Genomic DNA, 19,664 nt, shown 5'->3' with positions numbered 1-19,664 from the left:
CCCATCCCAAGTCCAGCTTGCATCTGTGAGTCTTGACTTCTCCCTTGCTCCTCCTCTTGCCTTTCCTACATTAACTGCTCAAACCCACTTTGAAACTGAGCCATAGTTTCTACCTGCATCTCTGAACCTCAGATCTTCTCTTCTATTGTAGGCTGAAAGCCTAATGGGAAGGAATTGTCTCGGGTAAAGTATACTCCATTTTGCTTATTTTGTGAGCCTTCAGTGAGTAAGAAGAAAATGTTTTGGTTTTATTCTTTGCTCTGTGTGTTAATTATTGCTTTTAGAAGGATAAAAGAGTCCTGGAAGCAATTCCTGCTTTGGAAATCATTTACTGTTTTGCGTGGGAGTGCAGAATGTATGGCATGCTAACAGACACCAGCACAGATGGGCTGGATGGTTGAGAGGGGAGTGGAGAAACTGAGAGGCACTGATCTTATTACAAGAATCACCCAGATATGAGGTTCATGACCCTAAAGAAAAGGTATACGCACGAAGGACAAAGGAAAGAGTGGAGCCAGAAGGGTGAGATAAGAAACAGCTGCAGGTACTCCCAGGAACAACCCACAGTAATGCTGATTGGGAGCAATCCAGACTAACAGCTCTGGTGTACCACAGCAAGGGCCATACACTTGTATGAGAACTTAATACACCCTCCTTCCGCAGTGATGTCATGGGCCATTGGGTTTGCTCTGCATCACCATTAGAGCTTCTTATAAGCGTAACGGCCAGAGTTCTTTGGGGGGGTGCTGCACACAAACAAACCTGCTCTACGACCATATACTTGAGCTGCTTCCACATCTGGCCATCTACGCTGCTTGGTTGCCATCACTGCTGCCTGTATGGTGGCCAGGGCCCTTGCAACCATGCTCCTGGCATGGCCTGTCCTCGGTGCATGTAGGCCTCCGTTCTCTGTGCTCTCCTTCCAAACTCCCATTCAAACTCCCCTGTTTACAGCTCTGTTTGCTGGATCCTGTGCCGCTGCATCTGTGCCGCTGCCTGAACAAGTTGCTGTTTAAATAGGCCCCCTCATCAGGGAAGCTCAAGCCTTCAAAAACAGTCCTGTTCCACTCACAGCACAATAAAACAGGCACGAACAACTAGAAAGTGTGAAAGGTAGGGGAACTTGTAGCGCTGCAAACTTCACTGCTTGTATAATAAAAAGCCTATACAGAGATAAATGGACTCTGACAGTTGTATGAAAGATCATTCAGTATATGAAGGACCCAATAAAACTCCCATTGAAATCAGCTGATGATGAGCCAAGCACACCAAAAGAGCCGGGGCCCCCGGCAAGAGAGGCGCTGCATTGGCCGTGAATCGAACACGGGCCTCCCGCGTGGCGGGCGAGAATTCTACCACTGAACCACCAATGCCTTGCTGCCTTGCATCTGCCTGCGGAGCCAGTGCTTTTCGCCAAGGGCGTCGGGCAACGCCAGCCTGGCTCCGTCCGCCTCTTGCTGGGGCCGGAGGCGGCCTTCGGGCCAGCCAAAGGGGGTCGCTCCGGCCTCCTTACCCAGTGCTGGCCGGCTCTCGGTTTCTGTAGTGTAGTGGTTATCACGTTCGCCTCACACGCGAAAGGTCCCTGCTTCGAAACCAGGCAGAAACAGCCTTTGCCTCCGCTTTTGCTCCCAACAAAGCGGAGAAAAACAGGCTTTCACAAGGTGCGCGGGCGGGTGCTCGGCACTCAGACGTGGCGTTGCGTCCCCTCCGTTGGTGGTCTGTGCCCGCCGCTGCCTTTCCTCTTGCATTCGCTCCTGCGCTGGTGGGAGAGGAAAGCGGGGCTGAGACAGAGAGGGTCTTCCCTCCCGCTACCGTTCCGCCTCAGTCCGGCAGCCCGGCCACGCCAGGCAAAAAAGCCATGCCCCGGGGGCCAGTGGCGCAACGGATAACGCGCCTGACTACGGATCAGGAGATTGCAGGTTCGACTCCTGCCTGGCTTGTGGCGTGGTGGCCCTGCTTTTGCGCCTCCCTTTGACCTCTTCCAAAGCAAAAGCAAAAGCAAAAGCAAGCTCCAAGGGGGGATGAGCCAGGGCCTGGCCCTGGCCCTTTCAGGAGGGATGCACACCAAGACAAAGAAAGGCCCGACAGTCACCTGCCTGACCCCGATGTGATTTGAACACACAACCTTCTGATCTGGAGTCAGATGCGCTACCGTTGCGCCACGAGGCCAGCTGGCAGCAAGGCGAGCTTCTGGGGGCTGGGAGCGTGGGGGGTGGAAGGGTAGAATGCCTGTCCTCCGTGCTGCGTGGGCCAGGACTTACCAGGCCCACCATCCAAGCAAGCCGCCGGGAGGGGACCCGCACCCACAGGCCTGAGAAGTGACCCGTCGGGCCCTTCCCTCACAGGGAAGCAGGCTCCTGAGCCGTATGCGGCTTGACCTGGTGGCCGGAGTTCTCCCAGCCCACGCGTGCGCACATGCTGCAGCCCCTGGCTGAAGAGCGGGACAGGGCTGAATACTCTACCCGAAACTGCAGGCTTCTCAGCAAGCTGCTCTTGGCCCCATGGCAGGACTCCTCGAAAAGAAAGGAAAGGGCAAAGAGCAGCAGCGCCCCTGCCAAGAGGCCCCTTGGAGAACCTCAGCACATAAAGCGCACCTTGACGCTCAGAGGCTTCGGGCGGGGAGCCGCTGGCAAGCCAAGCACACCAAAAGAGCCGGGGCCCCCGGCAAGAGAGGCGCTGCATTGGCCGTGAATCGAACACGGGCCTCCCGCGTGGCGGGCGAGAATTCTACCACTGAACCACCAATGCCTTGCTGCCTTGCATCTGCCTGCGGAGCCAGTGCTTTTCGCCAAGGGCGTCGGGCAACGCCAGCCTGGCTCCGTCCGCCTCTTGCTGGGGCCGGAGGCGGCCTTCGGGCCAGCCAAAGGGGGTCGCTCCGGCCTCCTTACCCAGTGCTGGCCGGCTCTCGGTTTCTGTAGTGTAGTGGTTATCACGTTCGCCTCACACGCGAAAGGTCCCTGGTTCGAAACCAGGCAGAAACAGCCTTTGCCTCCGCTTTTGCTCCCAACAAAGCGGAGAAAAACAGGCTTTCACAAGGTGCGCGGGCGGGTGCTCGGCACTCAGACGTGGCGTTGCGTCCCCTCCGTTGGTGGTCTGTGCCCGCCGCTGCCTTTCCTCTTGCATTCGCTCCTGCGCTGGTGGGAGAGGAAAGCGGGGCTGAGACAGAGAGGGTCTTCCCTCCCGCTACCGTTCCGCCTCAGTCCGGCAGCCCGGCCACGCCAGGCAAAAAAGCCATGCCCCGGGGGCCAGTGGCGCAACGGATAACGCGCCTGACTACGGATCAGGAGATTGCAGGTTCGACTCCTGCCTGGCTTGTGGCGTGGTGGCCCTGCTTTTGCGCCTCCCTTTGACCTCTTCCAAAGCAAAAGCAAAAGCAAAAGCAAAAGCAAGCTCCAAGGGGGGATGAGCCAGGGCCTGGCCCTGGCCCTTTCAGGAGGGATGCACACCAAGACAAAGAAAGGCCCGACAGTCACCTGCCTGACCCCGATGTGATTTGAACACACAACCTTCTGATCTGGAGTCAGATGCGCTACCGTTGCGCCACGAGGCCAGCTGGCAGCAAGGCGAGCTTCTGGGGGCTGGGAGCGTGGGGGGTGGAAGGGTAGAATGCCTGTCCTCCGTGCTGCGTGGGCCAGGACTTACCAGGCCCACCATCCAAGCAAGCCGCCGGGAGGGGACCCGCACCCACAGGCCTGAGAAGTGACCCGTCGGGCCCTTCCCTCACAGGGAAGCAGGCTCCTGAGCCGTATGCGGCTTGACCTGGTGGCCGGAGTTCTCCCAGCCCACGCGTGCGCACATGCTGCAGCCCCTGGCTGAAGAGCGGGACAGGGCTGAATACTCTACCCGAAACTGCAGGCTTCTCAGCAAGCTGCTCTTGGCCCCATGGCAGGACTCCTCGAAAAGAAAGGAAAGGGCAAAGAGCAGCAGCGCCCCTGCCAAGAGGCCCCTTGGAGAACCTCAGCACATAAAGCGCACCTTGACGCTCAGAGGCTTCGGGCGGGGAGCCGCTGGCAAGCCAAGCACACCAAAAGAGCCGGGGCCCCCGGCAAGAGAGGCGCTGCATTGGCCGTGAATCGAACACGGGCCTCCCGCGTGGCGGGCGAGAATTCTACCACTGAACCACCAATGCCTTGCTGCCTTGCATCTGCCTGCGGAGCCAGTGCTTTTCGCCAAGGGCGTCGGGCAACGCCAGCCTGGCTCCGTCCGCCTCTTGCTGGGGCCGGAGGCGGCCTTCGGGCCAGCCAAAGGGGGTCGCTCCGGCCTCCTTACCCAGTGCTGGCCGGCTCTCGGTTTCTGTAGTGTAGTGGTTATCACGTTCGCCTCACACGCGAAAGGTCCCTGGTTCGAAACCAGGCAGAAACAGCCTTTGCCTCCGCTTTTGCTCCCAACAAAGCGGAGAAAAACAGGCTTTCACAAGGTGCGCGGGCGGGTGCTCGGCACTCAGACGTGGCGTTGCGTCCCCTCCGTTGGTGGTCTGTGCCCGCCGCTGCCTTTCCTCTTGCATTCGCTCCTGCGCTGGTGGGAGAGGAAAGCGGGGCTGAGACAGAGAGGGTCTTCCCTCCCGCTACCGTTCCGCCTCAGTCCGGCAGCCCGGCCACGCCAGGCAAAAAAGCCATGCCCCGGGGGCCAGTGGCGCAACGGATAACGCGCCTGACTACGGATCAGGAGATTGCAGGTTCGACTCCTGCCTGGCTTGTGGCGTGGTGGCCCTGCTTTTGCGCCTCCCTTTGACCTCTTCCAAAGCAAAAGCAAAAGCAAAGCAAAGCAAGCTCCAAGGGGGGATGAGCCAGGGCCTGGCCCTGGCCCTTTCAGGAGGGATGCACACCAAGACAAAGAAAGGCCCGACAGTCACCTGCCTGACCCCGATGTGATTTGAACACACAACCTTCTGATCTGGAGTCAGATGTGCTACCGTTGCGCCACGAGGCCAGCTGGCAGCAAGGCGAGCTTCTGGGGGCTGGGAGCGTGGGGGGTGGAAGGGTAGAATGCCTGTCCTCCGTGCTGCGTGGGCCAGGACTTACCAGGCCCACCATCCAAGCAAGCCGCCGGGAGGGGACCCGCACCCACAGGCCTGAGAAGTGACCCGTCGGGCCCTTCCCTCACAGGGAAGCAGGCTCCTGAGCCGTATGCGGCTTGACCTGGTGGCCGGAGTTCTCCCAGCCCACGCGTGCGCACATGCTGCAGCCCCTGGCTGAAGAGCGGGACAGGGCTGAATACTCTACCCGAAACTGCAGGCTTCTCAGCAAGCTGCTCTTGGCCCCATGGCAGGACTCCTCGAAAAGAAAGGAAAGGGCAAAGAGCAGCAGCGCCCCTGCCAAGAGGCCCCTTGGAGAACCTCAGCACATAAAGCGCACCTTGACGCTCAGAGGCTTCGGGCGGGGAGCCGCTGGCAAGCCAAGCACACCAAAAGAGCCGGGGCCCCCGGCAAGAGAGGCGCCTGCATTGGCCGTGAATCGAACACGGGCCTCCCAGCGTGGCAGGGCGAGAATTCTACCACTGAACCACCAATGCCTTGCTGCCTTGCATCTGCCTGCGGAGCCAGTGCTTTTCGCCAAGGGCGTCGGGCAACGCCAGCCTGGCTCCGTCCGCCTCTTGCTGGGGCCGGAGGCGGCCTTCGGGCCAGCCAAAGGGGGTCGCTCCGGCCTCCTTACCCAGTGCTGGCCGGCTCTCGGTTTCTGTAGTGTAGTGGTTATCACGTTCGCCTCACACGCGAAAGGTCCCTGGCTTCGAAACCAGGCAGAAACAGCCTTTGCCTCCGCTTTTGCTCCCAACAAAGCGGAGAAAAACAGGCTTTCACAAGGTGCGCGGGCGGGTGCTCGGCACTCAGACGTGGCGTTGCGTCCCCTCCGTTGGTGGTCTGTGCCCGCCGCTGCCTTTCCTCTTGCATTCGCTCCTGCGCTGGTGGGAGAGGAAAGCGGGGCTGAGACAGAGAGGGTCTTCCCTCCCGCTACCGTTCCGCCTCAGTCCGGCAGCCCGGCCACGCCAGGCAAAAAAGCCATGCCCCGGGGGCCAGTGGCGCAACGGATAACGCGCCTGACTACGGATCAGGAGATTGCAGGTTCGACTCCTGCCTGGCTTGTGGCGTGGTGGCCCTGCTTTTGCACCTCCCTTTGACCTCTTCCAAAGCAAAAGCAAAGCAAAAGCAAGCTCCAAGGGGGGATGAGCCAGGGCCTGGCCCTGGCCCTTTCAGGAGGGATGCACACCAAGACAAAGAAAGGCCCGACAGTCACCTGCCTGACCCCGATGTGATTTGAACACACAACCTTCTGATCTGGAGTCAGATGCGCTACCGTTGCGCCACGAGGCCAGCTGGCAGCAAGGCGAGCTTCTGGGGGCTGGGAGCGTGGGGGGTGGAAGGGTAGAATGCCTGTCCTCCGTGCTGCGTGGGCCAGGACTTACCAGGCCCACCATCCAAGCAAGCCGCCGGGAGGGGACCCGCACCCACAGGCCTGAGAAGTGACCCGTCGGGCCCTTCCCTCACAGGGAAGCAGGCTCCTGAGCCGTATGCGGCTTGACCTGGTGGCCGGAGTTCTCCCAGCCCACGCGTGCGCACATGCTGCAGCCCCTGGCTGAAGAGCGGGACAGGGCTGAATACTCTACCCGAAACTGCAGGCTTCTCAGCAAGCTGCTCTTGGCCCCATGGCAGGACTCCTCGAAAAGAAAGGAAAGGGCAAAGAGCAGCAGCGCCCCTGCCAAGAGGCCCCTTGGAGAACCTCAGCACATAAAGCGCACCTTGACGCTCAGAGGCTTCGGGCGGGGAGCCGCTGGCAAGCCAAGCACACCAAAAGAGCCGGGGCCCCCGGCAAGAGAGGCGCTGCATTGGCCGTGAATCGAACACGGGCCTCCCGCGTGGCGGGCGAGAATTCTACCACTGAACCACCAATGCCTTGCTAGCCTTGCATCTGCCTGCGGAGCCAGTGCTTTTCGCCAAGGGCGTCGGGCAACGCCAGCCTGGCTCCGTCCGCCTCTTGCTGGGGCCGGAGGCGGCCTTCGGGCCAGCCAAAGGGGGTCGCTCCGGCCTCCTTACCCAGTGCTGGCCGGCTCTCGGTTTCTGTAGTGTAGTGGTTATCACGTTCGCCTCACACGCGAAAGGTCCCTGGTTCGAAACCAGGCAGAAACAGCCTTTGCCTCCGCTTTTGCTCCCAACAAAGCGGAGAAAAACAGGCTTTCACAAGGTGCGCGGGCGGGTGCTCGGCACTCAGACGTGGCGTTGCGTCCCCTCCGTTGGTGGTCTGTGCCCGCCGCTGCCTTTCCTCTTGCATTCGCTCCTGCGCTGGTGGGAGAGGAAAGCGGGGCTGAGACAGAGAGGGTCTTCCCTCCCGCTACCGTTCCGCCTCAGTCCGGCAGCCCGGCCACGCCAGGCAAAAAAGCCATGCCCCGGGGGCCAGTGGCGCAACGGATAACGCGCCTGACTACGGATCAGGAGATTGCAGGTTCGACTCCTGCCTGGCTTGTGGCGTGGTGGCCCTGCTTTTGCGCCTCCCTTTGACCTCTTCCAAAGCAAAGCAAAAGCAAAAGCAAGCTCCAAGGGGGGATGAGCCAGGGCCTGGCCCTGGCCCTTTCAGGAGGGATGCACACCAAGACAAAGAAAGGCCCGACAGTCACCTGCCTGACCCCGATGTGATTTGAACACACAACCTTCTGATCTGGAGTCAGATGCGCTACCGTTGCGCCACGAGGCCAGCTGGCAGCAAGGCGAGCTTCTGGGGGCTGGGAGCGTGGGGGGTGGAAGGGTAGAATGCCTGTCCTCCGTGCGGCGTGGGCCAGGACTTACCAGGCCCACCATCCAAGCAAGCCGCCGGGAGGGGACCCGCACCCACAGGCCTGAGAAGTGACCCGTCGGGCCCTTCCCTCACAGGGAAGCAGGCTCCTGAGCCGTATGCGGCTTGACCTGGTGGCCGGAGTTCTCCCAGCCCACGCGTGCGCACATGCTGCAGCCCCTGGCTGAAGAGCGGGACAGGGCTGAATACTCTACCCGAAACTGCAGGCTTCTCAGCAAGCTGCTCTTGGCCCCATGGCAGGACTCCTCGAAAAGAAAGGAAAGGGCAAAGAGCAGCAGCGCCCCTGCCAAGAGGCCCCTTGGAGAACCTCAGCACATAAAGCGCACCTTGACGCTCAGAGGCTTCGGGCGGGGAGCCGCTGGCAAGCCAAGCACACCAAAAGAGCCGGGGCCCCCGGCAAGAGAGGCGCTGCATTGGCCGTGAATCGAACACGGGCCTCCCACGTGGCAGGCGAGAATTCTACCACTGAACCACCAATGCCTTGCTGCCTTGCATCTGCCTGCGGAGCCAGTGCTTTTCGCCAAGGGCGTCGGGCAACGCCAGCCTGGCTCCGTCCGCCTCTTGCTGGGGCCGGAGGCGGCCTTCGGGCCAGCCAAAGGGGGTCGCTCCGGCCTCCTTACCCAGTGCTGGCCGGCTCTCGGTTTCTGTAGTGTAGTGGTTATCACGTTCGCCTCACACGCGAAAGGTCCCTGGCTTCGAAACCAGGCAGAAACAGCCTTTGCCTCCGCTTTTGCTCCCAACAAAGCGGAGAAAAACAGGCTTTCACAAGGTGCGCGGGCGGGTGCTCGGCACTCAGACGTGGCGTTGCGTCCCCTCCGTTGGTGGTCTGTGCCCGCCGCTGCCTTTCCTCTTGCATTCGCTCCTGCGCTGGTGGGAGAGGAAAGCGGGGCTGAGACAGAGAGGGTCTTCCCTCCCGCTACCGTTCCGCCTCAGTCCGGCAGCCCGGCCACGCCAGGCAAAAAAGCCATGCCCCGGGGGCCAGTGGCGCAACGGATAACGCGCCTGACTACGGATCAGGAGATTGCAGGTTCGACTCCTGCCTGGCTTGTGGCAGTGGTGGCCCTGCTTTTGCGCCTCCCTTTGACCTCTTCCAAAGCAAAAGCAAAAGCAAAAGCAAGCTCCAAGGGGGGATGAGCCAGGGCCTGGCCCTGGCCCTTTCAGGAGGGATGCACACCAAGACAAAGAAAGGCCCGACAGTCACCTGCCTGACCCCGATGTGATTTGAACACACAACCTTCTGATCTGGAGTCAGATGTGCTACCGTTGCGCCACGAGGCCAGCTGGCAGCAAGGCGAGCTTCTGGGGGCTGGGAGCGTGGGGGGTGGAAGGGTAGAATGCCTGTCCTCCGTGCTGCGTGGGCCAGGACTTACCAGGCCCACCATCCAAGCAAGCCGCCGGGAGGGGACCCGCACCCACAGGCCTGAGAAGTGACCCGTCGGGCCCTTCCCTCACAGGGAAGCAGGCTCCTGAGCCGTATGCGGCTTGACCTGGTGGCCGGAGTTCTCCCAGCCCACGCGTGCGCACATGCTGCAGCCCCTGGCTGAAGAGCGGGACAGGGCTGAATACTCTACCCGAAACTGCAGGCTTCTCAGCAAGCTGCTCTTGGCCCCATGGCAGGACTCCTCGAAAAGAAAGGAAAGGGCAAAGAGCAGCAGCGCCCCTGCCAAGAGGCCCCTTGGAGAACCTCAGCACATAAAGCGCACCTTGACGCTCAGAGGCTTCGGGCGGGGAGCCGCTGGCAAGCCAAGCACACCAAAAGAGCCGGGGCCCCCGGCAAGAGAGGCGCTGCATTGGCCGTGAATCGAACACGGGCCTCCCGCGTGGCGGGCGAGAATTCTACCACTGAACCACCAATGCCTTGCTGCCTTGCATCTGCCTGCGGAGCCAGTGCTTTTCGCCAAGGGCGTCGGGCAACGCCAGCCTGGCTCCGTCCGCCTCTTGCTGGGGCCGGAGGCGGCCTTCGGGCCAGCCAAAGGGGGTCGCTCCGGCCTCCTTACCCAGTGCTGGCCGGCTCTCGGTTTCTGTAGTGTAGTGGTTATCACGTTCGCCTCACACGCGAAAGGTCCCTGGTTCGAAACCAGGCAGAAACAGCCTTTGCCTCCGCTTTTGCTCCCAACAAAGCGGAGAAAAACAGGCTTTCACAAGGTGCGCGGGCGGGTGCTCGGCACTCAGACGTGGCGTTGCGTCCCCTCCGTTGGTGGTCTGTGCCCGCCGCTGCCTTTCCTCTTGCATTCGCTCCTGCGCTGGTGGGAGAGGAAAGCGGGGCTGAGACAGAGAGGGTCTTCCCTCCCGCTACCGTTCCGCCTCAGTCCGGCAGCCCGGCCACGCCAGGCAAAAAAGCCATGCCCCGGGGGCCAGTGGCGCAACGGATAACGCGCCTGACTACGGATCAGGAGATTGCAGGTTCGACTCCTGCCTGGCTTGTGGCGTGGTGGCCCTGCTTTTGCGCCTCCCTTTGACCTCTTCCAAAGCAAAAGCAAAAGCAAAAGCAAGCTCCAAGGGGGGATGAGCCAGGGCCTGGCCCTGGCCCTTTCAGGAGGGATGCACACCAAGACAAAGAAAGGCCCGACAGTCACCTGCCTGACCCCGATGTGATTTGAACACACAACCTTCTGATCTGGAGTCAGATGCGCTACCGTTGCGCCACGAGGCCAGCTGGCAGCAAGGCGAGCTTCTGGGGGCTGGGAGCGTGGGGGGTGGAAGGGTAGAATGCCTGTCCTCCGTGCGGCGTGGGCCAGGACTTACCAGGCCCACCATCCAAGCAAGCCGCCGGGAGGGGACCCGCACCCACAGGCCTGAGAAGTGACCCGTCGGGCCCTTCCCTCACAGGGAAGCAGGCTCCTGAGCCGTATGCGGCTTGACCTGGTGGCCGGAGTTCTCCCAGCCCACGCGTGCGCACATGCTGCAGCCCCTGGCTGAAGAGCGGGACAGGGCTGAATACTCTACCCGAAACTGCAGGCTTCTCAGCAAGCTGCTCTTGGCCCCATGGCAGGACTCCTCGAAAAGAAAGGAAAGGGCAAAGAGCAGCAGCGCCCCTGCCAAGAGGCCCCTTGGAGAACCTCAGCACATAAAGCGCACCTTGACGCTCAGAGGCTTCGGGCGGGGAGCCGCTGGCAAGCCAAGCACACCAAAAGAGCCGGGGCCCCCGGCAAGAGAGGCGCCGCATTGGCCGTGAATCGAACACGGGCCTCCCACGTGGCAGGCGAGAATTCTACCACTGAACCACCAATGCCTTGCTGCCTTGCATCTGCCTGCGGAGCCAGTGCTTTTCGCCAAGGGCGTCGGGCAACGCCAGCCTGGCTCCGTCCGCCTCTTGCTGGGGCCGGAGGCGGCCTTCGGGCCAGCCAAAGGGGGTCGCTCCGGCCTCCTTACCCAGTGCTGGCCGGCTCTCGGTTTCTGTAGTGTAGTGGTTATCACGTTCGCCTCACACGCGAAAGGTCCCTGGTTCGAAACCAGGCAGAAACAGCCTTTGCCTCCGCTTTTGCTCCCAACAAAGCGGAGAAAAACAGGCTTTCACAAGGTGCGCGGGCGGGTGCTCGGCACTCAGACGTGGCGTTGCGTCCCCTCCGTTGGTGGTCTGTGCCCGCCGCTGCCTTTCCTCTTGCATTCGCTCCTGCGCTGGTGGGAGAGGAAAGCGGGGCTGAGACAGAGAGGGTCTTCCCTCCGCTACCGTTCCGCCTCAGTCCGGCAGCCCGGCCACGCCAGGCAAAAAAGCCATGCCCCGGGGGCCAGTGGCGCAACGGATAACGCGCCTGACTACGGATCAGGAGATTGCAGGTTCGACTCCTGCCTGGCTTGTGGCGTGGTGGCCCTGCTTTTGCGCCTCCCTTTGACCTCTTCCAAAGCAAAAGCAAAAGCAAAGCAAAGCAAGCTCCAAGGGGGGATGAGCCAGGGCCTGGCCCTGGCCCTTTCAGGAGGGATGCACACCAAGACAAAGAAAGGCCCGACAGTCACCTGCCTGACCCCGATGTGATTTGAACACACAACCTTCTGATCTGGAGTCAGATGTGCTACCGTTGCGCCACGAGGCCAGCTGGCAGCAAGGCGAGCTTCTGGGGGCTGGGAGCGTGGGGGGTGGAAGGGTAGAATGCCTGTCCTCCGTGCTGCGTGGGCCAGGACTTACCAGGCCCACCATCCAAGCAAGCCGCCGGGAGGGGACCCGCACCCACAGGCCTGAGAAGTGACCCGTCGGGCCCTTCCCTCACAGGGAAGCAGGCTCCTGAGCCGTATGCGGCTTGACCTGGTGGCCGGAGTTCTCCCAGCCCACGCGTGCGCACATGCTGCAGCCCCTGGCTGAAGAGCGGGACAGGGCTGAATACTCTACCCGAAACTGCAGGCTTCTCAGCAAGCTGCTCTTGGCCCCATGGCAGGACTCCTCGAAAAGAAAGGAAAGGGTAAAGAGCAGCAGCGCCCCTGCCAAGAGGCCCCTTGGAGAACCTCAGCACATAAAGCGCACCTTGACGCTCAGAGGCTTCGGGCGGGGAGCCGCTGGCAAGCCAAGCACACCAAAAGAGCCGGGGCCCCCGGCAAGAGAGGCGCTGCATTGGCCGTGAATCGAACACGGGCCTCCCGCGTGGCGGGCGAGAATTCTACCACTGAACCACCAATGCCTTGCTGCCTTGCATCTGCCTGCGGAGCCAGTGCTTTTCGCCAAGGGCGTCGGGCAACGCCAGCCTGGCTCCGTCCGCCTCTTGCTGGGGCCGGAGGCGTCCTTCGGGCCAGCCAAAGGGGGTCGCTCCGGCCTCCTTGCCCAGTGCTGGCCGGCTCTCGGTTTCTGTAGTGTAGTGGTTATCACGTTCGCCTCACACGCGAAAGGTCCCTGGTTCGAAACCAGGCAGAAACAGCCTTTGCCTCCGCTTTTGCTCCCAACAAAGCGGAGAAAAACAGGCTTTCACAAGGTGCGCGGGCGGGTGCTCGGCACTCAGACGTGGCGTTGCGTCCCCTCCGTTGGTGGTCTGTGCCCGCCGCTGCCTTTCCTCTTGCATTCGCTCCTGCGCTGGTGGGAGAGGAAAGCGGGGCTGAGACAGAGAGGGTCTTCCGTTCCGCCTCAGTCCGGCAGCCCGGCCACGCCAGGCAAAAAAGCCATGCCCCGGGGGCCAGTGGCGCAACGGATAACGCGCCTGACTACGGATCAGGAGATTGCAGGTTCGACTCCTGCCTGGCTTGTGGCGTGGTGGCCCTGCTTTTGCGCCTCCCTTTGACCTCTTCCAAAGCAAAAGCAAAAGCAAAAGCAAGCTCCAAGGGGGGATGAGCCAGGGCCTGGCCCTGGCCCTTTCAGGAGGGATGCACACCAAGACAAAGAAAGGCCCGACAGTCACCTGCCTGACCCCGATGTGATTTGAACACACAACCTTCTGATCTGGAGTCAGATGCGCTACCGTTGCGCCACGAGGCCAGCTGGCAGCAAGGCGAGCTTCTGGGGGCTGGGAGCGTGGGGGGTGGAAGGGTAGAATGCCTGTCCTCCGTGCTGCGTGGGCCAGGACTTACCAGGCCCACCATCCAAGCAAGCCGCCGGGAGGGGACCCGCACCCACAGGCCTGAGAAGTGACCCGTCGGGCCCTTCCCTCACAGGGAAGCAGGCTCCTGAGCCGTATGCGGCTTGACCTGGTGGCCGGAGTTCTCCCAGCCCACGCGTGCGCACATGCTGCAGCCCCTGGCTGAAGAGCGGGACAGGGCTGAATACTCTACCCGAAACTGCAGGCTTCTCAGCAAGCTGCTCTTGGCCCCATGGCAGGACTCCTCGAAAAGAAAGGAAAGGGCAAAGAGCAGCAGCGCCCCTGCCAAGAGGCCCCTTGGAGAACCTCAGCACATAAAGCGCACCTTGACGCTCAGAGGCTTCGGGCGGGGAGCCGCTGGCAAGCCAAGCACACCAAAAGAGCCGGGGCCCCCGGCAAGAGAGGCGCTGCATTGGCCGTGAATCAAACACGGGCCTCCCGCGTGGCAGGGCGAGAATTCTACCACTGAACCACCAATGCCTTGCTGCCTTGCATCTGCCTGCGGAGCCAGTGCTTTTCGCCAAGGGCGTCGGGCAACGCCAGCCTGGCTCCGTCCGCCTCTTGCTGGGGCCGGAGGCGGCCTTCGGGCCAGCCAAAGGGGGTCGCTCCGGCCTCCTTACCCAGTGCTGGCCGGCTCTCGGTTTCTGTAGTGTAGTGGTTATCACGTTCGCCTCACACGCGAAAGGTCCCTGGTTCGAAACCAGGCAGAAACAGCCTTTGCCTCCGCTTTTGCTCCCAACAAAGCGGAGAAAAACAGGCTTTCACAAGGTGCGCGGGCGGGTGCTCGGCACTCAGACGTGGCGTTGCGTCCCCTCCGTTGGTGGTCTGTGCCCGCCGCTGCCTTTCCTCTTGCATTCGCTCCTGCGCTGGTGGGAGAGGAAAGCGGGGCTGAGACAGAGAGGGTCTTCCGTTCCGCCTCAGTCCGGCAGCCCGGCCACGCCAGGCAAAAAAGCCATGCCCCGGGGGCCAGTGGCGCAACGGATAACGCGCCTGACTACGGATCAGGAGATTGCAGGTTCGACTCCTGCCTGGCTTGTGGCGTGGTGGCCCTGCTTTTGCGCCTCCCTTTGACCTCTTCCAAAGCAAAAGCAAAAGCAAAAGCAAAAGCAAGCTCCAAGGGGGGATGAGCCAGGGCCTGGCCCTGGCCCTTTCAGGAGGGATGCACACCAAGACAAAGAAAGGCCCGACAGTCACCTGCCTGACCCCGATGTGATTTGAACACACAACCTTCTGATCTGGAGTCAGATGCGCTACCGTTGCGCCACGAGGCCAGCTGGCAGCAAGGCGAGCTTCTGGGGGCTGGGAGCGTGGGGGGTGGAAGGGTAGAATGCCTGTCCTCCGTGCTGCGTGGGCCAGGACTTACCAGGCCCACCATCCAAGCAAGCCGCCGGGAGGGGACCCGCACCCACAGGCCTGAGAAGTGACCCGTCGGGCCCTTCCCTCACAGGGAAGCAGGCTCCTGAGCCGTATGCGGCTTGACCTGGTGGCCGGAGTTCTCCCAGCCCACGCGTGCGCACATGCTGCAGCCCCTGGCTGAAGAGCGGGACAGGGCTGAATACTCTACCCGAAACTGCAGGCTTCTCAGCAAGCTGCTCTTGGCCCCATGGCAGGACTCCTCGAAAAGAAAGGAAAGGGCAAAGAGCAGCAGCGCCCCTGCCAAGAGGCCCCTTGGAGAACCTCAGCACATAAAGCGCACCTTGACGCTCAGAGGCTTCGGGCGGGGAGCCGCTGGCAAGCCAAGCACACCAAAAGAGCCGGGGCCCCCGGCAAGAGAGGCACTGCATTGGCCGTGAATCGAACACGGGCCTCCCGCGTGGCGGGCGAGAATTCTACCACTGAACCACCAATGCCTTGCTGCCTTGCATCTGCCTGCGGAGCCAGTGCTTTTCGCCAAGGGCGTCGGGCAACGCCAGCCTGGCTCCGTCCGCCTCTTGCTGGGGCCGGAGGCGGCCTTCGGGCCAGCCAAAGGGGGTCGCTCCGGCCTCCTTACCCAGTGCTGGCCGGCTCTCGGTTTCTGTAGTGTAGTGGTTATCACGTTCGCCTCACACGCGAAAGGTCCCTGCTTCGAAACCAGGCAGAAACAGCCTTTGCCTCCGCTTTTGCTCCCAACAAAGCGGAGAAAAACAGGCTTTCACAAGGTGCGCGGGCGGGTGCTCGGCACTCAGACGTGGCGTTGCGTCCCCTCCGTTGGTGGTCTGTGCCCGCCGCTGCCTTTCCTCTTGCATTCGCTCCTGCGCTGGTGGGAGAGGAAAGCGGGGCTGAGACAGAGAGGGTCTTCCGTTCCGCCTCAGTCCGGCAGCCCGGCCACGCCAGGCAAAAAAGCCATGCCCCGGGGGCCAGTGGCGCAACGGATAACGCGCCTGACTACGGATCAGGAGATTGCAGGTTCGACTCCTGCCTGGCTTGTGGCGTGGTGGCCCTGCTTTTGCGCCTCCCTTTGACCTCTTCCAAAGCAAAAGCAAAAGCAAAAGCAAGCTCCAAGGGGGGATGAGCCAGGGCCTGGCCCTGGCCCTTTCAGGAGGGATGCACACCAAGACAAAGAAAGGCCCGACAGTCACCTGCCTGACCCCGATGTGATTTGAACACACAACCTTCTGATCTGGAGTCAGATGCGCTACCGTTGCGCCACAAGGCCAGCTGGCAGCAAGGCGAGCTTCTGGGGGCTGGGAGCGTGGGGGGTGGAAGGGTAGAATGCCTGTCCTCCGTGCTGCGTGGGCCAGGACTTACCAGGCCCACCATCCAAGCAAGCCGCCGGGAGGGGACCCGCACCCACAGGCCTGAGAAGTGACCCGTCGGGCCCTTCCCTCACAGGGAAGCAGGCTCCTGAGCCGTATGCGGCTTGACCTGGTGGCCGGAGTTCTCCCAGCCCACGCGTGCGCACATGCTGCAGCCCCTGGCTGAAGAGCGGGACAGGGCTGAATACTCTACCCGAAACTGCAGGCTTCTCAGCAAGCTGCTCTTGGCCCCATGGCAGGACTCCTCGAAAAGAAAGGAAAGGGCAAAGAGCAGCAGCGCCCCTGCCAAGAGGCCCCTTGGAGAACCTCAGCACATAAAGCGCACCTTGACGCTCAGAGGCTTCGGGCGGGGAGCCGCTGGCAAGCCAAGCACACCAAAAGAGCCGGGGCCCCCGGCAAGAGAGGCGCTGCATTGGCCGTGAATCGAACACGGGCCTCCCGCGTGGCGGGCGAGAATTCTACCACTGAACCACCAATGCCTTGCTGCCTTGCATCTGCCTGCGGAGCCAGTGCTTTTCGCCAAGGGCGTCGGGCAACGCCAGCCTGGCTCCGTCCGCCTCTTGCTGGGGCCGGAGGCGGCCTTCGGGCCAGCCAAAGGGGGTCGCTCCGGCCTCCTTACCCAGTGCTGGCCGGCTCTCGGTTTCTGTAGTGTAGTGGTTATCACGTTCGCCTCACACGCGAAAGGTCCCTGGTTCGAAACCAGGCAGAAACAGCCTTTGCCTCCGCTTTTGCTCCCAACAAAGCGGAGAAAAACAGGCTTTCACAAGGTGCGCGGGCGGGTGCTCGGCACTCAGACGTGGCGTTGCGTCCCCTCCGTTGGTGGTCTGTGCCCGCCGCTGCCTTTCCTCTTGCATTCGCTCCTGCGCTGGTGGGAGAGGAAAGCGGGGCTGAGACAGAGAGGGTCTTCCGTTCCGCCTCAGTCCGGCAGCCCGGCCACGCCAGGCAAAAAAGCCATGCCCCGGGGGCCAGTGGCGCAACGGATAACGCGCCTGACTACGGATCAGGAGATTGCAGGTTCGACTCCTGCCTGGCTTGTGGCGTGGTGGCCCTGCTTTTGCGCCTCCCTTTGACCTCTTCCAAAGCAAAAGCAAAAGCAAAAGCAAAAGCAAGCTCCAAGGGGGGATGAGCCAGGGCCTGGCCCTGGCCCTTTCAGGAGGGATGCACACCAAGACAAAGAAAGGCCCGACAGTCACCTGCCTGACCCCGATGTGATTTGAACACACAACCTTCTGATCTGGAGTCAGATGCACTACCGTTGCGCCACGAGGCCAGCTGGCAGCAAGGCGAGCTTCTGGGGGCTGGGAGCGTGGGGGGTGGAAGGGTAGAATGCCTGTCCTCCGTGCTGCGTGGGCCAGGACTTACCAGGCCCACCATCCAAGCAAGCCGCCGGGAGGGGACCCGCACCCACAGGCCTGAGAAGTGACCCGTCGGGCCCTTCCCTCACAGGGAAGCAGGCTCCTGAGCCGTATGCGGCTTGACCTGGTGGCCGGAGTTCTCCCAGCCCACGCGTGCGCACATGCTGCAGCCCCTGGCTGAAGAGCGGGACAGGGCTGAATACTCTACCCGAAACTGCAGGCTTCTCAGCAAGCTGCTCTTGGCCCCATGGCAGGACTCCTCGAAAAGAAAGGAAAGGGCAAAGAGCAGCAGCGCCCCTGCCAAGAGGCCCCTTGGAGAACCTCAGCACATAAAGCGCACCTTGACGCTCAGAGGCTTCGGGCGGGGAGCCGCTGGCAAGCCAAGCACACCAAAAGAGCCGGGGCCCCCGGCAAGAGAGGCGCTGCATTGGCCGTGAATCAAACACGGGCCTCCCGCGTGGCGGGCGAGAATTCTACCACTGAACCACCAATGCCTTGCTGCCTTGCATCTGCCTGCGGAGCCAGTGCTTTTCGCCAAGGGCGTCGGGCAACGCCAGCCTGGCTCCGTCCGCCTCTTGCTGGGGCCGGAGGCGGCCTTCGGGCCAGCCAAAGGGGGTCGCTCCGGCCTCCTTACCCAGTGCTGGCCGGCTCTCGGTTTCTGTAGTGTAGTGGTTATCACGTTCGCCTCACACGCGAAAGGTCCCTGGTTCGAAACCAGGCAGAAACAGCCTTTGCCTCCGCTTTTGCTCCCAACAAAGCGGAGAAAAACAGGCTTTCACAAGGTGCGCGGGCGGGTGCTCGGCACTCAGACGTGGCGTTGCGTCCCCTCCGTTGGTGGTCTGTGCCCGCCGCTGCCTTTCCTCTTGCATTCGCTCCTGCGCTGGTGGGAGAGGAAAGCGGGGCTGAGACAGAGAGGGTCTTCCGTTCCGCCTCAGTCCGGCAGCCCGGCCACGCCAGGCAAAAAAGCCATGCCCCGGGGGCCAGTGGCGCAACGGATAACGCGCCTGACTACGGATCAGGAGATTGCAGGTTCGACTCCTGCCTGGCTTGTGGCGTGGTGGCCCTGCTTTTGCGCCTCCCTTTGACCTCTTCCAAAGCAAAAGCAAAAGCAAAAGCAAAAGCAAGCTCCAAGGGGGGATGAGCCAGGGCCTGGCCCTGGCCCTTTCAGGAGGGATGCACACCAAGACAAAGAAAGGCCCGACAGTCACCTGCCTGACCCCGATGTGATTTGAACACACAACCTTCTGATCTGGAGTCAGATGCGCTACCGTTGCGCCACGAGGCCAGCTGGCAGCAAGGCGAGCTTCTGGGGGCTGGGAGCGTGGGGGGTGGAAGGGTAGAATGCCTGTCCTCCGTGCTGCGTGGGCCAGGACTTACCAGGCCCACCATCCAAGCAAGCCGCCGGGAGGGGACCCGCACCCACAGGCCTGAGAAGTGACCCGTCGGGCCCTTCCCTCACAGGGAAGCAGGCTCCTGAGCCGTATGCGGCTTGACCTGGTGGCCGGAGTTCTCCCAGCCCACGCGTGCGCACATGCTGCAGCCCCTGGCTGAAGAGCGGGACAGGGCTGAATACTCTACCCGAAACTGCAGGCTTCTCAGCAAGCTGCTCTTGGCCCCATGGCAGGACTCCTCGAAAAGAAAGGAAAGGGCAAAGAGCAGCAGCGCCCCTGCCAAGAGGCCCCTTGGAGAACCTCAGCACATAAAGCGCACCTTGACGCTCAGAGGCTTCGGGCGGGGAGCCGCTGGCAAGCCAAGCACACCAAAAGAGCCGGGGCCCCCGGCAAGAGAGGCACTGCATTGGCCGTGAATCGAACACGGGCCTCCCGCGTGGCGGGCGAGAATTCTACCACTGAACCACCAATGCCTTGCTGCCTTGCATCTGCCTGCGGAGCCAGTGCTTTTCGCCAAGGGCGTCGGGCAACGCCAGCCTGGCTCCGTCCGCCTCTTGCTGGGGCCGGAGGCGGCCTTCGGGCCAGCCAAAGGGGGTCGCTCCGGCCTCCTTACCCAGTGCTGGCCGGCTCTCGGTTTCTGTAGTGTAGTGGTTATCACGTTCGCCTCACACGCGAAAGGTCCCTGGTTCGAAACCAGGCAGAAACAGCCTTTGCCTCCGCTTTTGCTCCCAACAAAGCGGAGAAAAACAGGCTTTCACAAGGTGCGCGGGCGGGTGCTCGGCACTCAGACGTGGCGTTGCGTCCCCTCCGTTGGTGGTCTGTGCCCGCCGCTGCCTTTCCTCTTGCATTCGCTCCTGCGCTGGTGGGAGAGGAAAGCGGGGCTGAGACAGAGAGGGTCTTCCGTTCC

The 19,664-nt window shown here is 62.1% G+C and overlaps 54 non-coding genes across 54 annotated transcripts; 27 read left to right on the top strand and 27 right to left on the bottom strand.

The window, feature by feature from the left end:
- Positions 1-1,302: 1,302 nt before the first annotated feature.
- On the bottom strand, positions 1,303-1,373 carry TRNAG-GCC (transfer RNA glycine (anticodon GCC)). The gene has a single exon. It is a non-coding gene; the product is annotated as a tRNA-Gly (tRNA).
- Positions 1,374-1,533: 160 nt separating this feature from the next.
- On the top strand, positions 1,534-1,606 carry TRNAV-CAC (transfer RNA valine (anticodon CAC)). The gene has a single exon. It is a non-coding gene; the product is annotated as a tRNA-Val (tRNA).
- A 261-nt stretch (positions 1,607-1,867) lies between these two features.
- Positions 1,868-1,940, top strand: TRNAR-ACG (transfer RNA arginine (anticodon ACG)). Its single transcript has one exon. It is a non-coding gene; the product is annotated as a tRNA-Arg (tRNA).
- A 157-nt stretch (positions 1,941-2,097) lies between these two features.
- On the bottom strand, positions 2,098-2,169 carry TRNAW-CCA (transfer RNA tryptophan (anticodon CCA)). The gene has a single exon. It is a non-coding gene; the product is annotated as a tRNA-Trp (tRNA).
- A 508-nt stretch (positions 2,170-2,677) lies between these two features.
- Positions 2,678-2,748, bottom strand: TRNAG-GCC (transfer RNA glycine (anticodon GCC)). Its single transcript has one exon. It is a non-coding gene; the product is annotated as a tRNA-Gly (tRNA).
- A 160-nt stretch (positions 2,749-2,908) lies between these two features.
- Positions 2,909-2,981, top strand: TRNAV-CAC (transfer RNA valine (anticodon CAC)). Its single transcript has one exon. It is a non-coding gene; the product is annotated as a tRNA-Val (tRNA).
- Positions 2,982-3,242: 261 nt separating this feature from the next.
- On the top strand, positions 3,243-3,315 carry TRNAR-ACG (transfer RNA arginine (anticodon ACG)). Its single transcript has one exon. It is a non-coding gene; the product is annotated as a tRNA-Arg (tRNA).
- A 163-nt stretch (positions 3,316-3,478) lies between these two features.
- Positions 3,479-3,550, bottom strand: TRNAW-CCA (transfer RNA tryptophan (anticodon CCA)). Its single transcript has one exon. It is a non-coding gene; the product is annotated as a tRNA-Trp (tRNA).
- A 508-nt stretch (positions 3,551-4,058) lies between these two features.
- TRNAG-GCC (transfer RNA glycine (anticodon GCC)) lies at positions 4,059-4,129 on the bottom strand. Its single transcript has one exon. It is a non-coding gene; the product is annotated as a tRNA-Gly (tRNA).
- Positions 4,130-4,289: 160 nt separating this feature from the next.
- Positions 4,290-4,362, top strand: TRNAV-CAC (transfer RNA valine (anticodon CAC)). Its single transcript has one exon. It is a non-coding gene; the product is annotated as a tRNA-Val (tRNA).
- A 261-nt stretch (positions 4,363-4,623) lies between these two features.
- On the top strand, positions 4,624-4,696 carry TRNAR-ACG (transfer RNA arginine (anticodon ACG)). The gene has a single exon. It is a non-coding gene; the product is annotated as a tRNA-Arg (tRNA).
- A 161-nt stretch (positions 4,697-4,857) lies between these two features.
- Positions 4,858-4,929, bottom strand: TRNAW-CCA (transfer RNA tryptophan (anticodon CCA)). The gene has a single exon. It is a non-coding gene; the product is annotated as a tRNA-Trp (tRNA).
- A 509-nt stretch (positions 4,930-5,438) lies between these two features.
- On the bottom strand, positions 5,439-5,511 carry TRNAG-GCC (transfer RNA glycine (anticodon GCC)). The gene has a single exon. It is a non-coding gene; the product is annotated as a tRNA-Gly (tRNA).
- A 160-nt stretch (positions 5,512-5,671) lies between these two features.
- TRNAV-CAC (transfer RNA valine (anticodon CAC)) lies at positions 5,672-5,745 on the top strand. Its single transcript has one exon. It is a non-coding gene; the product is annotated as a tRNA-Val (tRNA).
- A 261-nt stretch (positions 5,746-6,006) lies between these two features.
- TRNAR-ACG (transfer RNA arginine (anticodon ACG)) lies at positions 6,007-6,079 on the top strand. The gene has a single exon. It is a non-coding gene; the product is annotated as a tRNA-Arg (tRNA).
- Positions 6,080-6,235: 156 nt separating this feature from the next.
- Positions 6,236-6,307, bottom strand: TRNAW-CCA (transfer RNA tryptophan (anticodon CCA)). The gene has a single exon. It is a non-coding gene; the product is annotated as a tRNA-Trp (tRNA).
- Positions 6,308-6,815: 508 nt separating this feature from the next.
- On the bottom strand, positions 6,816-6,886 carry TRNAG-GCC (transfer RNA glycine (anticodon GCC)). Its single transcript has one exon. It is a non-coding gene; the product is annotated as a tRNA-Gly (tRNA).
- A 161-nt stretch (positions 6,887-7,047) lies between these two features.
- Positions 7,048-7,120, top strand: TRNAV-CAC (transfer RNA valine (anticodon CAC)). The gene has a single exon. It is a non-coding gene; the product is annotated as a tRNA-Val (tRNA).
- A 261-nt stretch (positions 7,121-7,381) lies between these two features.
- TRNAR-ACG (transfer RNA arginine (anticodon ACG)) lies at positions 7,382-7,454 on the top strand. Its single transcript has one exon. It is a non-coding gene; the product is annotated as a tRNA-Arg (tRNA).
- A 156-nt stretch (positions 7,455-7,610) lies between these two features.
- On the bottom strand, positions 7,611-7,682 carry TRNAW-CCA (transfer RNA tryptophan (anticodon CCA)). The gene has a single exon. It is a non-coding gene; the product is annotated as a tRNA-Trp (tRNA).
- A 508-nt stretch (positions 7,683-8,190) lies between these two features.
- Positions 8,191-8,261, bottom strand: TRNAG-GCC (transfer RNA glycine (anticodon GCC)). The gene has a single exon. It is a non-coding gene; the product is annotated as a tRNA-Gly (tRNA).
- A 160-nt stretch (positions 8,262-8,421) lies between these two features.
- On the top strand, positions 8,422-8,495 carry TRNAV-CAC (transfer RNA valine (anticodon CAC)). The gene has a single exon. It is a non-coding gene; the product is annotated as a tRNA-Val (tRNA).
- Positions 8,496-8,756: 261 nt separating this feature from the next.
- TRNAR-ACG (transfer RNA arginine (anticodon ACG)) lies at positions 8,757-8,829 on the top strand. The gene has a single exon. It is a non-coding gene; the product is annotated as a tRNA-Arg (tRNA).
- A 158-nt stretch (positions 8,830-8,987) lies between these two features.
- Positions 8,988-9,059, bottom strand: TRNAW-CCA (transfer RNA tryptophan (anticodon CCA)). The gene has a single exon. It is a non-coding gene; the product is annotated as a tRNA-Trp (tRNA).
- Positions 9,060-9,567: 508 nt separating this feature from the next.
- On the bottom strand, positions 9,568-9,638 carry TRNAG-GCC (transfer RNA glycine (anticodon GCC)). Its single transcript has one exon. It is a non-coding gene; the product is annotated as a tRNA-Gly (tRNA).
- Positions 9,639-9,798: 160 nt separating this feature from the next.
- On the top strand, positions 9,799-9,871 carry TRNAV-CAC (transfer RNA valine (anticodon CAC)). The gene has a single exon. It is a non-coding gene; the product is annotated as a tRNA-Val (tRNA).
- Positions 9,872-10,132: 261 nt separating this feature from the next.
- On the top strand, positions 10,133-10,205 carry TRNAR-ACG (transfer RNA arginine (anticodon ACG)). Its single transcript has one exon. It is a non-coding gene; the product is annotated as a tRNA-Arg (tRNA).
- A 157-nt stretch (positions 10,206-10,362) lies between these two features.
- On the bottom strand, positions 10,363-10,434 carry TRNAW-CCA (transfer RNA tryptophan (anticodon CCA)). The gene has a single exon. It is a non-coding gene; the product is annotated as a tRNA-Trp (tRNA).
- Positions 10,435-10,942: 508 nt separating this feature from the next.
- TRNAG-GCC (transfer RNA glycine (anticodon GCC)) lies at positions 10,943-11,013 on the bottom strand. Its single transcript has one exon. It is a non-coding gene; the product is annotated as a tRNA-Gly (tRNA).
- Positions 11,014-11,173: 160 nt separating this feature from the next.
- Positions 11,174-11,246, top strand: TRNAV-CAC (transfer RNA valine (anticodon CAC)). Its single transcript has one exon. It is a non-coding gene; the product is annotated as a tRNA-Val (tRNA).
- A 260-nt stretch (positions 11,247-11,506) lies between these two features.
- On the top strand, positions 11,507-11,579 carry TRNAR-ACG (transfer RNA arginine (anticodon ACG)). The gene has a single exon. It is a non-coding gene; the product is annotated as a tRNA-Arg (tRNA).
- A 161-nt stretch (positions 11,580-11,740) lies between these two features.
- On the bottom strand, positions 11,741-11,812 carry TRNAW-CCA (transfer RNA tryptophan (anticodon CCA)). The gene has a single exon. It is a non-coding gene; the product is annotated as a tRNA-Trp (tRNA).
- A 508-nt stretch (positions 11,813-12,320) lies between these two features.
- TRNAG-GCC (transfer RNA glycine (anticodon GCC)) lies at positions 12,321-12,391 on the bottom strand. Its single transcript has one exon. It is a non-coding gene; the product is annotated as a tRNA-Gly (tRNA).
- A 160-nt stretch (positions 12,392-12,551) lies between these two features.
- Positions 12,552-12,624, top strand: TRNAV-CAC (transfer RNA valine (anticodon CAC)). Its single transcript has one exon. It is a non-coding gene; the product is annotated as a tRNA-Val (tRNA).
- Positions 12,625-12,874: 250 nt separating this feature from the next.
- On the top strand, positions 12,875-12,947 carry TRNAR-ACG (transfer RNA arginine (anticodon ACG)). The gene has a single exon. It is a non-coding gene; the product is annotated as a tRNA-Arg (tRNA).
- A 157-nt stretch (positions 12,948-13,104) lies between these two features.
- TRNAW-CCA (transfer RNA tryptophan (anticodon CCA)) lies at positions 13,105-13,176 on the bottom strand. The gene has a single exon. It is a non-coding gene; the product is annotated as a tRNA-Trp (tRNA).
- Positions 13,177-13,684: 508 nt separating this feature from the next.
- On the bottom strand, positions 13,685-13,756 carry TRNAG-GCC (transfer RNA glycine (anticodon GCC)). Its single transcript has one exon. It is a non-coding gene; the product is annotated as a tRNA-Gly (tRNA).
- A 160-nt stretch (positions 13,757-13,916) lies between these two features.
- Positions 13,917-13,989, top strand: TRNAV-CAC (transfer RNA valine (anticodon CAC)). The gene has a single exon. It is a non-coding gene; the product is annotated as a tRNA-Val (tRNA).
- Positions 13,990-14,239: 250 nt separating this feature from the next.
- Positions 14,240-14,312, top strand: TRNAR-ACG (transfer RNA arginine (anticodon ACG)). The gene has a single exon. It is a non-coding gene; the product is annotated as a tRNA-Arg (tRNA).
- A 163-nt stretch (positions 14,313-14,475) lies between these two features.
- TRNAW-CCA (transfer RNA tryptophan (anticodon CCA)) lies at positions 14,476-14,547 on the bottom strand. The gene has a single exon. It is a non-coding gene; the product is annotated as a tRNA-Trp (tRNA).
- Positions 14,548-15,055: 508 nt separating this feature from the next.
- TRNAG-GCC (transfer RNA glycine (anticodon GCC)) lies at positions 15,056-15,126 on the bottom strand. The gene has a single exon. It is a non-coding gene; the product is annotated as a tRNA-Gly (tRNA).
- Positions 15,127-15,286: 160 nt separating this feature from the next.
- On the top strand, positions 15,287-15,359 carry TRNAV-CAC (transfer RNA valine (anticodon CAC)). The gene has a single exon. It is a non-coding gene; the product is annotated as a tRNA-Val (tRNA).
- A 250-nt stretch (positions 15,360-15,609) lies between these two features.
- Positions 15,610-15,682, top strand: TRNAR-ACG (transfer RNA arginine (anticodon ACG)). The gene has a single exon. It is a non-coding gene; the product is annotated as a tRNA-Arg (tRNA).
- Positions 15,683-15,839: 157 nt separating this feature from the next.
- Positions 15,840-15,911, bottom strand: TRNAW-CCA (transfer RNA tryptophan (anticodon CCA)). Its single transcript has one exon. It is a non-coding gene; the product is annotated as a tRNA-Trp (tRNA).
- Positions 15,912-16,419: 508 nt separating this feature from the next.
- Positions 16,420-16,490, bottom strand: TRNAG-GCC (transfer RNA glycine (anticodon GCC)). The gene has a single exon. It is a non-coding gene; the product is annotated as a tRNA-Gly (tRNA).
- A 160-nt stretch (positions 16,491-16,650) lies between these two features.
- TRNAV-CAC (transfer RNA valine (anticodon CAC)) lies at positions 16,651-16,723 on the top strand. Its single transcript has one exon. It is a non-coding gene; the product is annotated as a tRNA-Val (tRNA).
- A 250-nt stretch (positions 16,724-16,973) lies between these two features.
- Positions 16,974-17,046, top strand: TRNAR-ACG (transfer RNA arginine (anticodon ACG)). Its single transcript has one exon. It is a non-coding gene; the product is annotated as a tRNA-Arg (tRNA).
- A 163-nt stretch (positions 17,047-17,209) lies between these two features.
- TRNAW-CCA (transfer RNA tryptophan (anticodon CCA)) lies at positions 17,210-17,281 on the bottom strand. The gene has a single exon. It is a non-coding gene; the product is annotated as a tRNA-Trp (tRNA).
- A 508-nt stretch (positions 17,282-17,789) lies between these two features.
- TRNAG-GCC (transfer RNA glycine (anticodon GCC)) lies at positions 17,790-17,860 on the bottom strand. Its single transcript has one exon. It is a non-coding gene; the product is annotated as a tRNA-Gly (tRNA).
- A 160-nt stretch (positions 17,861-18,020) lies between these two features.
- Positions 18,021-18,093, top strand: TRNAV-CAC (transfer RNA valine (anticodon CAC)). Its single transcript has one exon. It is a non-coding gene; the product is annotated as a tRNA-Val (tRNA).
- A 250-nt stretch (positions 18,094-18,343) lies between these two features.
- Positions 18,344-18,416, top strand: TRNAR-ACG (transfer RNA arginine (anticodon ACG)). The gene has a single exon. It is a non-coding gene; the product is annotated as a tRNA-Arg (tRNA).
- A 163-nt stretch (positions 18,417-18,579) lies between these two features.
- Positions 18,580-18,651, bottom strand: TRNAW-CCA (transfer RNA tryptophan (anticodon CCA)). The gene has a single exon. It is a non-coding gene; the product is annotated as a tRNA-Trp (tRNA).
- Positions 18,652-19,159: 508 nt separating this feature from the next.
- On the bottom strand, positions 19,160-19,230 carry TRNAG-GCC (transfer RNA glycine (anticodon GCC)). Its single transcript has one exon. It is a non-coding gene; the product is annotated as a tRNA-Gly (tRNA).
- A 160-nt stretch (positions 19,231-19,390) lies between these two features.
- Positions 19,391-19,463, top strand: TRNAV-CAC (transfer RNA valine (anticodon CAC)). Its single transcript has one exon. It is a non-coding gene; the product is annotated as a tRNA-Val (tRNA).
- Positions 19,464-19,664: the final 201 nt, after the last annotated feature.

The sequence above is a fragment of the Gopherus flavomarginatus genome, chromosome 4 (assembly GCF_025201925.1).
Source record: "Gopherus flavomarginatus isolate rGopFla2 chromosome 4, rGopFla2.mat.asm, whole genome shotgun sequence".
Lineage (NCBI taxonomy): Eukaryota > Metazoa > Chordata > Testudines > Testudinidae > Gopherus > Gopherus flavomarginatus.
The sequence above is the reverse complement of the archived record's forward strand: the minus strand, read 5'-3'. Positions and strand labels throughout refer to the sequence as shown.